This window comes from Suncus etruscus, chromosome 14 (genome assembly GCF_024139225.1).
Source record: "Suncus etruscus isolate mSunEtr1 chromosome 14, mSunEtr1.pri.cur, whole genome shotgun sequence".
In the NCBI taxonomy this organism is placed as follows: Eukaryota; Metazoa; Chordata; class Mammalia; order Eulipotyphla; family Soricidae; genus Suncus; species Suncus etruscus.
This window is the reverse complement of record NC_064861.1, coordinates 52,539,039-52,552,924: the sequence shown is the minus strand read 5'-3', so window position 1 is coordinate 52,552,924 and position 13,886 is coordinate 52,539,039. Positions and strand designations below refer to the sequence as shown.

General features: G+C 45.2%; 1 protein-coding gene and 1 pseudogene across 3 annotated transcripts in view; one reads left to right on the top strand and one right to left on the bottom strand.

The window, feature by feature from the left end:
- Positions 1–13,886, bottom strand: part of NDRG4 (NDRG family member 4) — a 518,571-nt gene that overhangs the window by 44,138 nt on the left and 460,547 nt on the right. The window lies entirely within an intron of this gene.
- LOC126029311 (uncharacterized) lies at positions 12,293–12,402 on the top strand (annotated as a pseudogene).

Genomic DNA, 13,886 nt, shown 5'->3' with positions numbered 1-13,886 from the left:
AAACACCTTACCTCCATGCTATCTCTCCGGCATAATTTTAAAGTTTTTTTTAAGTTTCTCAAATCACCATGAGTTACTAAAGTGTTCATGATTGAGTTTCAATTGTACAATGTTCAAGCACCCATCCCTTGCCAGTGTCCTCCTCCCTCCACTGATGTCTCCAGTTTCCCACCTGCCCCACATCCTGCCTCAATGGCAGACCTTTTCCTTTTTCCCTTTTAGGCACCATGGTTTATAATACTGTCACTGAAAGGGTATCATGCAGATCACTTTACCTCCTTTCAGCACCCAGTTCTTGCCCAGAGTGATCTTACCACTATCCATGTCATAATGGCCCCTCTACTCTAACCGCACCACACCACTAGCACCTAACCCCACCCCACTGTGGTAAGCTTAGATTGTTCCCATTTTATAGAAGAGAAACCTGAGGCATAGGAAAGTCAAGTTTGACGACAGACTCTTTACTGGAAAGCAGTGGGGCAAAGACTCTAGCTTGGACTTCCAAGTTCCAAGAACTCTGAACCACTCTAGCTTCCCTCACATGGGAGAAAGCCGATTCGTAAAACTGCAGCCCCTTCCAGGCCTTTTCCTCACAGCCCTCCCCAAGTCCTCTTGCAGTTCCCAATACTGTGGCTTCTTCCCACTTGTCACCAATGTACTCACTCAGTTTCTGCTGTCTGGAGCCAGTTATTTCAAAATGACATTTGGAAACTCAGCTTTGCTGTGGCTAATGTGTTCCCTTTTACTAAGTTCATAAACCTGTTCTTCCAATTGCAGTTAAACTCTCACACTGGACTCTGCATTTCACTGCTCCTCAGGTATTTTTCCATTGTTGACTTTGTCCTGCTCATACCAGCTCTGCAGAGTGGTTGGCAAAGCTGAGATGTAGACTTGGTTTGGGTGAAGGTAAATTTTCTTCCTGGGGGTAGCCTGTGAGTCCAGGTTCAGCAATCAGATAGCCTGAAATCATGAAAAATATCAAACCTTCATCATTTTTGAGGCAGCTTGGGTTCTTAATGGGGCATTTGGTTCACCAAATGCTAAGAATGGTTATTTTTGGGTAGTGGGTGGTAAGGGACAGTTTTCTTTTTCTTCCTTATATATCTCTCACCTGCTTTTCTTTCTCCTCCTTTTTAATTAACAAATGCATGTATAATTTTAATAACAACACAAGAATAAACTTGTTATTTAAAACATTAGTTTCAATCTCTAAAATGCAAATAATAATATCAATAATAACAATAATAATAACCATAATAATGTTTAGATGATCCTGAAGGAATCTGATCTTTTGGCAAAACATCCAAGCAAGTCTGGCTTTTATAAACTCATTTAGTGAACTTTGATAAACTTGTTGAATTAACTTCCATGGACTTATGAAAGCTAGAGAAGCAAGTTCCTCTGAAAAATGAGAATTCCATGCAAAAAGAGAAAGATCCAAGCTAAATTCTGTACGTTAAATAATTTTTATAGGGGCCATGCCTATGATGTTGGCAGGAGCTCCCGAGCACCATGCAGTTCTATAAACCAAACACAGGACCTCACATGTGCTAGGTATGAATTCTACTGCTTGAGATATCTTCCTGGTTTCATGAACAATTTTTTTGTGTGTGTGTTTGCTTTGGACTAGACCTGGAAATGCTCAGAAGTTACTACTCCCTCTGCACTAGAAATTATTCTCGCAATTCTGAGGGAACTGTAGTTAGGAATCATTCCTGGCAGGCTCACAGAACCATTTGGAGTGTTAGAGATCAAACCCAGATTAGCTGCATGCAAGGCAAGTACTAGAGTTGTACTGCTGTACTAGAGTTCCAGCCTTAGATGACTTTTCTTTCCCCTTGGGAAAGACATGCCTTAAGTGTGCAGAGGGAAGGCAGTGTAGATCTGTCTCTAGGTGCTCATCTTCAGTCAGTACAAACTTCCCAGAGGCAGGCAGTGTTGCTGGCTCATAGGATTAGGAAGGAGTGGGGTGAGTTCACCAATCTTTTTTGTTTTGTTTTGTTTTGTTTTTGGGTCACACCTGGCAGTGCTCAGGGGTTACTCCTGGCTCTATGCTCAGAAGTCGCCCCTGGCAGGCACAGGGGACCATATGGGATGCCGGGATTCGAACCACTGTCCTTCTGCATGAAAGGCAAATGCCTTACCTCCATGCTATCTCTCCGGCCCCGAGTTCCCCAATCTTAAGCAACTTCTAGTCTGGGACATGTAGAGGAATTGTGCCAACAGTTGCATAGTTACATCCGTGTTCTGAGAGGGTACTGGGAGTCCACAAGAGTCCTTTCATCTGCCTGAGAAACTTAAGGAAGACTTCCAGGGGTGGTGACTAGAACTGAAGAGGAATTTTCCAGGAGGGTACAACAGGGAAGATATTCCACACATTCTCCTAAAATGGAGCTGGATGGATGAGTAAGAAAAGTTCATGAAACTGCGAGCTACAGGTTCTGCAACAGGAGACAGTGCTGAAAGTATTCACAGCTGTTGGCTGGAGAGGGAAGAACTGTCATTGATGGGCTAGGAGACTTATCTGGTTTCAGATAATGAAATGAAAAATTTTTGTAGGTGCTGAGGGAGAGAGAGTTCATGAGCACTGAGAATCAAGCTCTGGCCTCACATATGTAAAGTCTGGACCTCGCTGAAGATTTTTTCAGGTGGTGGGAGAGGAGGGAGATGAGGGGCCTTTGGTGGTGGGAATGTTGCACTGATGAAGGGGGGAGGTGTTCTTTTTTATGATTGAAACCCAACTAAAATTATGTTTGTAATCACGATGTTTATATAAAATATTATTTTAAAAAGTGTTTTAAATTTTGTTTGTTTGCTTTTGGGTCATACCCCATGGTGCTCAGGACTTATTCCTGGCTCTACACTCAGAGATAACTCCTGTGAGGCTTGGGGGCCCATCTGGAATGATGACCCTGGTCAGCTTTGTACAAGATGACTAGCCCCTCCTAATTTAAGTTTGTTTTGGGGCCATACCCAGTGGTGCTCAGGTGTTACTCCTGGTTCTGCACTCAGAAATTACTCCTGGCAGTCTCGGGGGACCATATGGGATGCTGAAGAATGAACCTGGGTAGGGTTTGTGCAAGGCAAATGCCCTATCTGCTGTGCTATCACTCTGCCCCCCCCCCAATCTAAGTTTTTTAGGCAGGAAACATGAGCACACTTGCCTTTCATAGTGGCTGCTCAATGGGTGTGTTGCTGAGTCCACCTGAGAGACAGAATAGGATTTACTGTAAAATATTTTTTTTTTTTTTGGTTTTTTTTTGGGCCACACCCGGTGACGCTCAGGGGTTACTCCTGGCTATGCGCTCAGAAGTTGCTCCTGGCTTGGGGGACCATATGGGACGCCGGGGGATCGAACCGCGGTCCGTCTCCTAGGCTAGCGCGGGTAAGGCAGGCACCTTACCTCCAGCGCCACCGCCTGGCCCCTACTGTAAAATATTTACTGTAAAAATGTGTCTACTCATTTAGACATCCCTCTTCCCACCTGTCACTCCATCTATTGTTTCTGCATCTCATAGTGAATGGCAGGTGCCTAAACACTTCCCTCAGTGCTTCAGCAGGCACAACATTAAGTTCTTTGCCATGAAGTTTTCTTTAAATATAAGCTTTGTATACAGTGAAATGCAAAACTCTTAAAGAAAACACTTGATGATTTTTATAAGAGATATATACTTGTGAAATCCAACCCACAATCAAAACAAGAAATATAACCATCACCTTAGAAAATTCTGACAAAGAATCTGGAAACAACCCAGATGCCCGACAACAGATGAGTGGCTAAAGAAACTGTGGTACATATACACAAAGAAATACTATGCAGCTGTCAGGAAAAATGAAAGTCATGAAATTTTCTTCTACATGAATGGACATGGAAATTATTATGCTGTGTGAAATAAGTCAGAGGGAGAGAGATAGATACAGAATAGTCTCACTCATCTATGGGATTTAACAGAAATAAAAATATTATTGTAATAACACCCAGAGGCAATAGAGATGAGAGCTAGAAGAACCAGCCCATGATATGAAGCTTACCACAAAGAGTGGTAGTGCAGTTAGAAAAATAACTACATTGACAACTACCATGACAATGGTAGTGAATGAGAGAAATAGAATGCCTGTCTTGAATACAGGCAGGGGGGTGGTGGAGGAGGGAGATATGGAGCATTGGTGGTGGGAAGGTTACACTGGTGAAAAGGGGTATTCTTTTTATAAGTAAAACCCAACTACAAATATGTTTGTAATCATGGTGCTTAAATACGGATATTCATTCAAAATAAATAAAGAATAACTCATTAGTAAAAAAAAAATTCTGGCAAGAGAACTAGAAAGTTAGAACAGGGGTTAAGGTGTTTGCCCTGAATATAAGGTGCAGGTGTACAGAGGATAAAAACAGGCATAGGAAAAGGATCCCATGCCTGGGATAGGGGTGGGCAAGTGTAAATGAGAATTCTAGAATGTCAGCACAGGTGGCTCTAATCTTGTCTTTTTGTTTTGTTTGGTTTTTGGGTCACACCCGGCAGTGCTCAGGGGTTACTCCTGACTCCATGCTCAGAAATTGCTCCTGGCAGGCTCGGGGGACCATATGGGATCCTGGGATTCAAACCACCGTCCTTCTGCCTGCAAGGCAGATGCTCTACCTCCATGCTATCTCTTCAGCCACTAATCTTGTCTTTATAGCTGAGGAAACTGAGGCTGGGAGTACAGAATGGCGATAATCTAGTCCCCATCAGCCTCTGAATAATAAGTAGGCTGGGCTGGGGGTTCTGGCTCACACTCCAGCACTTGACTGTGTCCAGATTCCGCTGTTTTTCCTCTGCCCATCCACATCCAGTCCTCCCTCCTCCAACCAGCTCATGCCTTCAACCTATCACAGGTTCTCACAGGCCAGGCTCCCAGCTCAGCAACATGCAGGAAGGAAGAAGACTGAGGTGGGAGTGCTCCCTGACCATCCCCTCCAGGTCTCATTTAGCCACTTGCAGGAACACCTTCAAACCTTTGCTAGTCCTGACCTTGCTGGGGCTCCCCTCACTGGCAACCACAACAACAATGTGTCCTTTGGAGGACTCTTGGTGGAAGAGCAGATTGGGAGCACTTGCAGGGTATGAGTAAGCAATAGCCAGTGCTACCTGGCTCTAGAGGCAGGAAGAGGGGAGGCCTAGAGCTTCTCTGTCTTAGAGCAAAGGAGGCAAGTCTGGAGCTACAAACATCCCTAGACTTGGTCTGCTTTCTGCAGCCGCTCGGGTGAACTGCGTGACTATGTTTGAACACTTTCCCAGCTTGGTCAGGCCCCAGCTCTGGGAAACAGTGTCCTTTGGCCCCATTCTGTCTCCTGGTAAAAAAAAAATATCTCTTCCAGACTCAATTATAGCCTTATGTGAGGTATTGAAGTCCTAAATCTTGGTACCTGAGTTTGTAGAGGAAACAAAGTTGAGAGGTCATTAGCAAGGTTACTAGCCCATAAGTTTATAGCCTAATCCTGTATGAATACAAATGCTGCCTACCAGATGCAGAAGTGGATGCCAAGACAGATGGAGGGGCCTGTGCAGAGACACAGGGAGAAGACCCATACTACTGAGGGCAGAGGTGGGTGACAAGCCGAGGAGTACTAAGCAATACCGAGAAGTAGCAGATGCCAGGAAGGGCAGGAAACAAAGGAGAGACTCCTGTGAGCCTTGGGAGAGAAAAGGCCTTCCAAGTCCTTCACATCCATCTGTTATAAGGCCTCCAGGCACTAAGGTTGTGGTCTAGTAGCTCGGCATCCACTGAGCATCTGTGAGGCCCTGGATTCCTCCCAGCACTGGAAAGCAAACAAGGAGACACATTCTTTCTAACTCACAGTGCTCTTGCATCCAGCATCGTGATGGTGTGTTTCTATAGCCTAGCCAGCTGGCAGTGTTTTGTTACCAGCCTTAGGAAACTGCTCTGACCATTCTCACAAGAGCATGCACAAGCCTAGTTCCACAAGGTCTGCCTTTTCCTGGCTGGCTCCAGATACCTTCCCTTAGCTGGAGCCCTGAGATCTATCCTTGGCACCCACACAAGATGCCTAGAGCCCTTGCAGGAGGAAACTCACAAGGCACCCTGTAGAGAACTCTAAAATTAAAGTGGAGGAGCAACCCTGTCCCATTTTCACACTGTGAAAAGGAGCTGGAATGGAAGGAATTTCTCTCGTACTTGAACTTGCTTCACATTTCTAAAATCTCCTGCCCCAACCAAACATGGAAGAGCCCAGAACTGAGTGATCTTTAGCCTGCTCAGCCTGTATCTGGCAGGGTTCCAGGCACAGATGGGTGGGAGCTGGCCCCATAGAATGTCTGTGAAGTCTGTGGGGTCCCAGGGTACCTCCTCTTCTGACACTGGAACAGGCTGACATTTGGATGACTTAGCTGCTCTGGCACTTGTGACAAAATTCATTCTCAGCAATAGTCCTACCTGGCTCTGAGGGATCTTAAATGTGGTGCTCCCATATAAATCTCCTCTGGGCACAGTAAGCCCTGGCATCCAGCCATTCTTTGATGGTTCCAGTAGCTTTTACCTGCTCTATTATTGATGATACTGCCTCCATTAGCTCCCTTTCTCTCTGGCATTTCAGAGTGACATCAACCCATTTCTTTCCATTCTGCAAAAGCAGGCAGGATTGAAATGACAATAAAGCCAGTCAGTGGCTGAAGGTTGGAAGTTCCATAATTCATTGTTTGTTTAGACAACATGAAATTAAGGCAGAATAAAAGTCATCCCTCTCCCATCCCCAAGGTCAAAACAAACCAATGGCAGAAGAACAGGACAATGGAGATATGGCTGAAGCTAGTACACTTATTGATATAGTACACTTATTGATAGTGGGCAGACTATTAAGATCATGGGTTGAGTCCCAAGTGGGATGATCAAAACAAAAATTCTTTTACTCTGCTCCACTCAGCATGGTCCGGCAAGGGTTTCATTCTGGGACTGATCTTTTAGAGGATTATAGGCACATGAGAAATCATCTGTTGGGCAGAGACCAGGATAGAAAACCTGCATGTGTATGAAAGACAAGCTTAGCCTTTACATCACTCATTTCAGGTCCAAGAAAATTCTGAATGAGTCTGCAGTTTTTACAAAAGCAGATGCACCTGAACTAAAACGCTTAAAACACAGACTTAAGAGGATCTAGAAAGATGGTACAGAAGCACCAGGAATCTGCCTTCCCACCTAGACAAAGAAAGCACAGGACAATCTGTCTGCTGTCACTGCTCTGGAATTCTCGAGACTAGTTGAAAGATGCAATGGCCAGGAGAAGATGTGGAGAGGAAAATTGCAGTTTTTTTTGTTGATGTTTCATTTTTTTAGCCACATGCAGTGATGCTCAGGAATTACTCCTGGTGGTGCTCAGGGTACCAGATGGAATAGCAGAGATTGAATCTGGTTGACCACAAGCCCTGTCCAAGTAACCTGAGCATTAGAAGCAAACACAGCCTGTCTGAAGGGCAGGAGTAAGACACTTGCCTTGCATGCAGCCAACCCCGGTTCCATCCCCAGCATCCTCAGAAGTAATTCCTGACTGCGAAAATAGGAGTAAACCTTAAGCACATCTGGGTGTGACACCCCCCCCCCAAAGCCAAAGTCAACACTAAGTTGGTAACAGCATGTGACTCTGGAAAGGAGAAAAAAGGTCAGAAAATGACGAAGATTCAATTCTTTACATACCTTCATAGCGTGGACTCACTAAATGTATATATCTTGTTTCTTCTGTCAGATAAGTTGGAATGAACTAAAGGACACCCAGCAGGACAAATCCTTTCAGGGGAGTAGTTCCAGACGATCATGGTGAAACTGTCTCACAGGTAATGCAGAGAGAATGTCTCACAGGTAATGCAGAGAGAAGAAGAGGGAGGGAGATTAGGACCTTGGGGTTAAAAGAGAATGAACAGCTTATTAGTGGCAACTTGGAGAAGACTGGCTTTGGGGTGCTCAGCCAAGCTTGTCTGGGGGTACAGTGACCCTCCCTCCCTGGTGGGAACCAGCAGCTCTTAGGCTTAGTCCTTGATCTCCTCACCCATTGCTCATGGCCTGGGCCTATGCATGTCTTATGGTTGGTGACACATTATCCAGCAGCAGAGAAACCAGTGGGAAGAGCTGCAAATGGGCAGATTTGTCAAAAAGAAGTCAGCAAGGGGCCAGAGCTCAACTTTGTTGCCCCCATCAGCAGGTATGCCCACCTCTTCTTTCCCATTAGCTTGTTTGGGGGCCACACTCAGTGGAGCTCCAGGGGCATTCCTCAGCACAATATTCTAGGTCACTCCAGTGTGCTTGGTCATGTGAGGCCTGGTCTCTAATGGGGCCTTCTGCATGCAAAGCAGTGCTCCAGACCTCTGAGCCTTCTTCCTAGTCCCAAAAACTAACTGTTTTAGCACAAGGTCTGGGTCTGGCTGATTCCCCAGAGCTTCTGGGTTAACTGAATACACAGATTCTACACAAACTAGGAAGGGCCAGATGTGGTGGGTGAGGATCCAAGCATGTTCCTGAGTTGAACTTGGGCTGCTCCTGCTTGGTCCTGCACTGCACACTTGGAGTTGGTCTTGTTTGCCTTGTGTATGTCTCTGGGGAGGATGCTGTATGGCCAAGTGCAGGGAAAAGGCTTAAAGGGGAAGGCCTCAAGTCTTTGACCCTAGGAAATACCATCATTGGTTGGCACTACACAGAGACCTAAAATTAAGTCCCTTGAGCAACACTGTCCCAATAATGCACGCCTGCCATCTGGGCAACATCTGGGAACACAGCCCAGGAACACATGAAACAAAGTCTTTTCCTTCCACTCTTAGTTCTTAACAGTTCTAGGGGAAAAAAAATCACTGGAGTGTAGTATCGGAAACACTCACATAATATACCAAGACAAAAAAGAAACTTGTTTGGGAGGGGTGTAGTGAGCATCTCCATGTCCTAGCGTGTGTATAAGCAGACCAAGATGGCAACAAGGAATTATTCTGTTTGTTCTGATTGTCTCCTTGACTACTGACTTACTCCCTGCATGGACAAAAAGTAAATTGTTCCCAACACCTACTTAGATTCGGCCTGCCAGGCCTCTTGTGCCATGCCTTTTTTTTTTTTTTTCTTGGTTTCTGGGTCACACTCAACAGTGCTCAGGGGTTGCTTCTGGCCCTACACTCAGAAATTGCTCCTGGCAGGCTCAGGGACCATATGGGATGCCGGGATTCAAACCACCATCCTTCTGCATGCAAGGCAAATGCCTTACCTCCATGCTCTCTCTGGCCTCCTTGTGCCATGCCTTTGACCCTATATTGCTCTGTGCTCCTGCCCAGTTTCTATCAGGATAGAGAACATACATGATTTCTCCCTGCCCCAGGCCTTTTGCAATTGCTCTCTCTGCTGCCTGGGATCCTTCTCACCAGGGATCCTTCTATTTCTCTTCCTCCTCCAAGTCTGCTCCACTCTCACCTTTTCAGGGAGCTTCCTTGGCCACCCAATTTAGAAAAGGCAAGGCCACCATTTCTGGTTCTCCCAATGTCTTTCTTTGCTTTATTTTTCTCACGTCACTTTTTTTTGTTTGCTTGTTTTCTTGTTTTGGGGCCACAACTGGCTTCACTCAGGGATTACTCTTGGCTCTGTGCTCAGAAATCACTTCTGGCAGGCTCAGGGGACCATATGGGATGCTGGGGATCACACCCAGGCCTGGTTACGGTTGGCATTGTGCAAGGCAAATGACCTACAGCTGTGCTATCACTCTGGCCCCTCTCCACATGACTTCTAAGAGATCATCTATTCATCTTGTTTAAGGTTTTCTCCCTTTCTTAGGTCAATTCCATGAAGGGCATTTTGGTCCCCTGTGTTTATCATTGAAAACACCACCACTAGATTTCATGACATTTGATTCCGAAGAATGGGTTTCCTCAACATGCCATCCCAAGTTTCTAAGTTTGCTAATATTTCTTCCATATCCAGGATTTAACCCCTGGCACATGTCCACACAGATGTGTGCAAAGATATGATTAGAAATGACATAAAAGCAAGACACTAGAAACAATAAGAGCTAATGCTTATTAACACTTAGCAGGTGTCAGACCCTTGTGCAAAACATTTTATGCATCTGGATTCTTCAAAGTTCACATCAAGCCTGGAACATACCTACTGTTGTCTGGGTTTTACCAGTGGGGTGGTGGGGAAGGAAGAGTGCAGCTTCTGTATTGAATGCAGGACTAGACATTTGATGTATGGCTCTAATATCTTTCACTGCTTTTCAGGTTCACCCATCTGTGCTCCAAACAGAAGGACATTCAATGTGACTGAAGGTGAGGAGGGTTTTATGGGAGGTGCAGAACCCAGAAATCTCATACAAATTGTGTGATTCAGACGCAATACTGACAACTCTCAAAGGCATGCAAGAACTGGGGCTTGGGAAACATTCTCATAAATAAATTCATATGAGCATGTACACGTGGATGCTGTTTTGGAATAGTCTTTAAAAATTCTTTTTATAGGGAATCTGCTTTAAAAAAAAAAAAGAAAAAAGAATTAAAAAAAAAAAGTTCTATTTGACCTACAGGGATAATGCTGAGTATCAACCCAGGGGCTGCCTGGCAGAGACTTGAGAACATCCTGAGAGCTGCTGGTTAGTTAAGAGTGGCTGAAGATCAGGTGATTTCCTTTGTTCCGTTTGTCATTTTGGAAACTCAGAACCAGCTTCAAAGCTTCCTCCTCCTACACCCACCACTTTCCCGGCAGAAAAAAATACCCGTCCAGTTCTTCCACCAAGCTCCAAAAGAAAACAATGGCATCTGATACCTCCCTGGTAGTCCAGTCCGGGCAACCAGCCATCCTGGCTTGGCTTTCCAGAAACCTCCATCAAGTCAACCAGCCCAGAGAGCTTTGAGCAGGAAAGCGGGGGTGGAGATGGAGAGAATCAAGGGAGTTCTTGGACACACTAAGGTCAGCGATAATATCCCTCTAATTGAGTCCAGAGGGCTGCTCCATGTTCTGCAGATTGAGATATTCTGATTAAACTGGTCCCCTGGGGGAATAATGCCATGTCAAAAGACTACTCAAAAATAGCAATGTGTGATCTTAGCTAGGATGTGAGCTGAGCTCTGAAACATCAGGAAGATCCTCTTTTTAGTGCAGATAAGGGCTGGAGGACCTAGGCATAATTTGGACTGCTAAGCTCCATCTGCTTCAGGGCAAGGTGATACCCGCAGAGGTTGGATGGGGGGGGGTGCATCCAACAAATATGTCTGTTGACCTTTTTTTTTGTTTGTTTTTTTGGGTCACACCGGCAGTGCTCAGGGGTTACTCCTGGCTCTACGCTCAGAAATTGCTGCTGGCAGGCTCGGGGGACCATATGGGATGCTGGGATTCGAAACATCGTCCTTCTGCATGCAAGGCAAGCGTCTTACCTCCATGCTATCTCTCCAGCCCCATCTGTTGACATTTTGGTCTGTGTCAGACAGAAAATAAGTGGTCATCAGTCAGGCATCAAGTTTCTAGTGGAAAAAAAAAAGAAAGGAAGAAAGGTGGTATTACTGAGCAATTTCGGTATCACTGAGCAAAGCACAAACGATTCTGGTAAGAAGTCAGACCTAAAAACAGCTTCCTTTGGTCTTCCAGAGTTAATGACCATCTTGGGCCTGAAGACATCATCCCTTTTGCAGAGATTTGCTCTGAAACATGAGTCCCCGAGGGATGACACTGAGTACTGGCTATAGTAAGCTGTCAGGGAGCAAGATGACAGGCACATTTATCTCCACCTGCTGCAGCTAAACAATGTCATAGACACACAGACAATAACCTGTGACATTTTATTCCTGAAACTCCACTGTTTTATGTTCAGGGGCAGAGAAAGAGTTTAAATCTCAATGGTTCCTGGAAATAAGCTTTTCAGAATAGAATATAGTTCTTGCTTTTTTTTTTTTTAATTAGAATACCTTAAAGGGGCTGGAGCAGTATAGTTCAGCAGATTGTGCTCTTGCATTGTATGAAGCCAATCCAGATTCAATCTCCAGTACTGCAAATGGTCCCCTGAAAAGTAATTACTGAGTCCAGAGCCAGGAGTAACCTTTGACATCATCGGGCATGGACCCCAAACAAAAACAAAATAAAAAATAAAATAAAAACAGGTGGGGCTGGAGCAGTAGTGCAGAGGTAGGGTGTTTGCCTTGCACATGGCTGTCCTAGGACTGACCTAGGTTCAATCCCCGGCGTCCCATATGATCTCATGATCCAGGAGTGATTTCTGAATGCATAGCCAGGAGTAACTCCTGAATGTCACCGGGTGTGGCCCAAAAACCAAAACCAAAAACAGGTGCAGTCAATTAAGCCGACTGTGCTCTCTGCCATATAGGATCCAGTGTGCAATGATTGTAGGCAGCAAGTGGCTTGTATGAGCTGTAATAAGGAACCTTGGAGACAGTCTTTCTATTGGATGTTCCTATGGGCTCTTATTGGCCCCAATTTTAGGCTCCAAACAGAACAAGGAACGTGTGATTGAGGCTTTTTGTTGGGCCAAGTTCAAGTTTCCTGGTCGCCAGAAGATCCACATTTCCAAGAAGTGAGGCTTTACCAAATGTAATGCAGATGAGTTTGAGAACATGATAGCTGAGAAGCACCTCATCCCAGATGGCTGCGGGGTCAAGAACATTCTGAATCATGGGCCTCTGGATAAATGGTGTGCACTGCACTCCTGAGCACCTTAGCTCTGCTCACCACCCCATCCTACCCACCACAATGAACCTTGCTCCTTTTAAAAATAAAACAAAATAAAAATAAATAAATGCTTTAAATATTAGAAAGCCTGGAAGCTGGGGAGAAAAGACAAAGAGTTGGAGCACATATCTGGTGTGCAAAGGGGCCCAAGTCTGACCTCCATCCAGTATTGCATGGCTTCCTCCAGCACTTCTGGGGAACAAAACATAAAACTTGGAGAACTTGGGGTTTGGGGGGTAACTCATGTGGTAGAGCACATGCCTTGCAGGTGCCAGGCTCTAAGTTCTGTCCCTGGCACTACAATGCCTCCCCTCTGCCCTCCATACAACAACCTTGATGGTCCTGAGCTCTGCCAGATATGGCCCATATACAGCTATGATGGCACTTGCTTTCCCTGAGGAACAGACATGACCAGAAAGTCTGTTGCATGGGAAATACCCCTTAGAAATATGTGAAATAATCTGGGAATCTGACCAACAGCCTCTTCTGGAAGGCTGGTGAAAGGCTCAGCAGGCTGCAAGCCTGAGAAAGCACTTCCCGAAGGGCTCAGTGATGCTGTCTGAACAGATGACTGACTACCGAATGGAACTTCAGGGAAGTGAAAGGCGTGAATGTGAAATGCTAAAGCAGGAGACATGTCTTCTGAAAAGGTATTAGAGGCTGTGCTTCTGAATCAGAGCCATGTGACAAAAATCTGTTTTCATTAAAGAAAGGCCACTCTTGGGGTACCCTATGAACTGTCAAGTCACCTCTGACACCAAAACACACTCTTTTCCCCACCAGTCACATCCCCTTCTCTTGCCTCCAGTCTGGAGCACTTGAATCTGGGCTTCCTAGATACACCTTTGCTTTAATGCAGCCTACATAAAGAAAGTGTCCTCCAGAAAGATGGTTATAGGAATCAGAACCCTGATTTTCTGTAGTCCTCAATGAGGACACAGGAGCAGAGTCCTGTGTCAGAAAGATAAGAAACTCGGAGCTTGGCTTTCTGCTTTTAAAATTGGTCCAAAGAGGGGGAGTTTACGGATTAGTGGGGTGTGTGTGTGTGTGTGTGTGTGTGTGTGTGTGTGGTTTTTTTTTTTTTATTCTTTCTGAAACCAGAGCAGTTCCCAGGCACTATTTTCAGAACTGTTCAGACACTTGTTAATAATGTCAGTGCATAAAGCTGGGCTCATTTTAAACTCATGTAGACA